At 34.3% G+C, this 3,800-nt stretch overlaps 1 pseudogene; it reads left to right on the forward strand.

The window, feature by feature from the left end:
• The first annotated feature begins 663 nt into the window (after positions 1–663).
• Positions 664–762, forward strand: LOC122099605 (annotated as a pseudogene).
• The last annotated feature ends 3,038 nt before the right edge of the window (positions 763–3,800 follow it).

Genomic DNA, 3,800 nt, shown 5'->3' on the forward strand with positions numbered 1-3,800 from the left:
TATTTGAATATCTGCCTTTAGCTACCAACTCATGGACAAGGTCTAGTGTCCACTGTAGGCTTCCCCAGGAAGAGGGGTATACTCATCCTCATGCGTGTTTTTATAAAATACCTTCTATTCTGAATAATTCGTTCTCAAATGTTCATCTCTCTGTGATCCCTTGTAACTAAGATCAGTTTTGTTCCAGTAAGACAATCTATGCTCTCACGGTAAGATATTCTGGTTGGTCTCTTCCTACATGGAAGAAGGGTATAGGATCAGGTAGACATTAGTGCCATTGAGACCTCATTTTGGAAATTTTAAGCTGCAGAAATTTCGAAGTAGCTTTTAAGAAGGCTTACTTTGAATCCATTAGCTCCACAAAGCTAACTCAGTTGATAAGTAAGTACTTGAAAAGCCATCACCTTTGGACTTAGCTATAAAGGCTTCAAAATATGATCAAATTTAAAATGAAAAAGACAAAATAGTAATTGAAAGAAAAATTGCAAATGTGAGCAATCCACCAAACAATATAAGTTTTTTCCACTATAAACAGAAATTTAGAGAAATAAGATCAATAACATTTTTAGGAACAATAAGGGTTCATTGTTACAAATAGGCAACCAAGGATATATGCCTGTATAAAGATTGCATCATTAGATACTTAAATTTAGAGGATACTACATGCTTCAGCAGCAAGTCTACCAAATGACAACAATACCAAGATTAACATGGCACTTGCACAAGGATAATATAAAAATTTGTGAAGTACTCCATATTTTTCATTTTTCAGATGCAAGAAATGAAAAACAGTTATTAAAAAGTTGATTACAAAAGTACAAGTGTAACAGCACATATAATTCATAGAATTAAAGGTTAGTTTGACATCAGTGTTTAAATCTTCACCTTAGAAAGGCCATTACATAGCATAACCTTTACAAAACTTGAAATTAGATAACATTGTCATCTTATCCCAAAGAAATAAAATACTATAAGGACCTAGGGAAAAAAAGGAATCTTAAACTTTTTCTATATGGAATGAAATTTGAATGGACACATTTATTAATTAACCTATATATTATAAAACAATGTAGAATTCAAAGTATTATATCTAGGAGAGAAGGAAATGGATTATGGACATTATACAAACATAGATATACTTTTTTCAGACAAGCATCAGGAATAACAAGTTTCTATACTATTCATTTCCACAGATAAGTTAAAATTATTTCTGATTTAAAAAAATCACAAACTCTGAAAAAAACATTATAGATGTATACAAACAACTCTTGAATGCATTTAGACATCAATGTCATGCAATTCACTTGGAAGAATAACATGGTATCCATGATTTTTTAAAGTAAAATATTGCTGTTGCTTTGCATTGTGAAAATATTTTGTAGGGACATGAATGATGAACTGGCAGTTTTGAAATTTAAGAAACTTAACCAAACCATTAGGACTTTTGGAGGGACACAAAGGATGAACTGGCATTTTTGAAATTTAAGGAACTTAACCAAACCATTACGATTTATGAGAACAATTTGTAAAGCCTTTCACAACTTCAAAGAGGTAGTGATACATACTTATCCTTTTGGCAATATCAAATGCAGTTTCTTCCAAGTTGTTCTTCAGACCTTGTTTGATATAATTGTTCAACAGAAGTAGATACAGCATATCTTTGCTATTTCTATTCCCAGCAGCAAGATGCAAGGTGGTCAAGAGGACTTTAGTTTGGGCATTTGTATCTGCATCATGATGAAATAAGAAAGAAACCACTCTGGTATTATTCCACATATAAGCACTGTGCAGGGGTGTCCAGCTATTCACAGTTATTGCATGACTGTCTGCCTTGAGCTACCAACTCATGGACAATATCTAAGTGTCCACTGTAGGCTTCTCGATGAAGAGGGGTATACTCATCCTAATCCCTAGTATTTATATGAGTGGCCTTTTTGGAAAGTAGTCTCCGCACTGTAGTAAGCCGATTAATTTCAGCATCCCAAAGAAGAAATTTACTTGGATCCTTCTCCATTTTTGTCTTGTAATTGATACCATTTCTCACTTTTCATATTGTTCCTTGTCTTCATCAGAATTGCCTAACCAGAGACTTTGAGTACCAGTGGGAATGAAGTGTCAATGAATTTCCCGTATAGTTCACGTTGGTTGAACTGGTCGGAAAAATCCGGTGAATTTTCGGTATGTTTTTTCACCGTGATTTATTTTCTCTTTTTCCATTTTTACTATTCTAAATTATTCTACCTGGAGAGTAGGGATTGATAGAGAGCAGAAAAAGATTTTGCTCCGTATTCAAAGGTACACACTGAAAATGAGGACCAGTGGTAGATTCATGTGCAGCTTATTCTAGGAATGAGAAAATAGGAAACAATACCTTCTATGTAAATGATTTGGGAAATACCATGAAATAGTGTAAGTGAACTCACTATTCAACATAAGAGCTTTCTAATAGATCCATAATTCATTGGTACTCAAATTAGAAAAAAATGTATAATGCAGTAGTAAAATAGAAGTACTTTGCATAACTACTTAAATTCCTTGTTTTTTAAAAAGACACTTGTTTTCATATATAAAATTAGGCCTGTTTATTGTCTTTAGGTGAATTTCACTTTTCTTCTTGGAGAATATAATGATCAAAGCAATAGTTCAGAATCAGCAAGCAATAGTTCAGAATCATGCTTCCAGCACAAGTGGATCACCAGTAAGTAATACTTGATACCATTTTCTAAAAAGATTTATCACAGATACAATCAGCCTGCCTTCTCTAGTTACTTTCCTAGCCTGGACCTATTCCTTCATTGTACAGGAAAAGTGTGATTCCACTGATTTCAGTCAGATCTGTTACTAGAATTATAAAGGATTTAGATGTTTTTTTAAATTAGTTGTGGGGTCTGAACTCTGGGCCAGGGCACTGTCCTTGACCTCTTCAAATCAAGGCAAGTGCTCTACCACTTGAGCCACAGCACCACTTCCAGATTTTTCTGTTTATGTGGTGCTGATTTGGGAAATGGCAGGGCAGAAAGTGAAATGATACAACCGAAAATATAAAAGCAAAACAAATTAGGATAATTATGGAGCAATTATATTATCTATGAGAAACATGAAAGAGAGAGAGGAAAAGAGATACAGTTGTGCAATGACCTATCTAGCCACAAAATCCATGCTTCTGGTCGATTTACAGAACAATCTCTTTAAAGAGATGGAAATAGAATTTATTTATTTACTTTAAATTAGTAAACACATTTTTAGTAGCCTACATAAAGAGACATACATTTGACCAAATTACAGACAAGAATTTTACTCCTTGGGCTGGGAAGGTGGCTCATGGTATAGTGCTTGCCTTGCAGCTTACTAAAGTGTGGAGACTACTTTCCAAAAAGGCCATTCATATGAATACTAGGGATGAGGATGAGTATATCCCTCTTCATAGGGAAGCCTAGAGTGGACACTTAGACATTGTCCATGAGTTGGTAGTCAAGGCAGATATTCATGCAATAACTGTGAATGGCTGGACACCCTGCACAGTGCTTCTATGTGGAACATATTGCAACAGCGTGCACACACACATACACACACACATACACACATATACACACACATCATCAGATTTCTTCCTAAGTATTTTTTGTGTATGTTCTTAAGAAGAAATTTACATTACTAACTTGAATTTCTGACAGGACAAGATCATCACTGTACATCTTGCTTCTATGCTCTCAGTTTTAAATTACTATCTAAGTATGTGCATTAGATTAGTATAGGAAATAGTAGGATCCACACTGGTGGCTCATTTCTTTAATCCTAGC

This window comes from Dipodomys spectabilis, unplaced genomic scaffold, assembly GCF_019054845.1.
Source record: "Dipodomys spectabilis isolate Male_0828 unplaced genomic scaffold, ASM1905484v1 ptg000524l, whole genome shotgun sequence".
Classification (NCBI taxonomy): Eukaryota; Metazoa; Chordata; class Mammalia; order Rodentia; family Heteromyidae; genus Dipodomys; species Dipodomys spectabilis.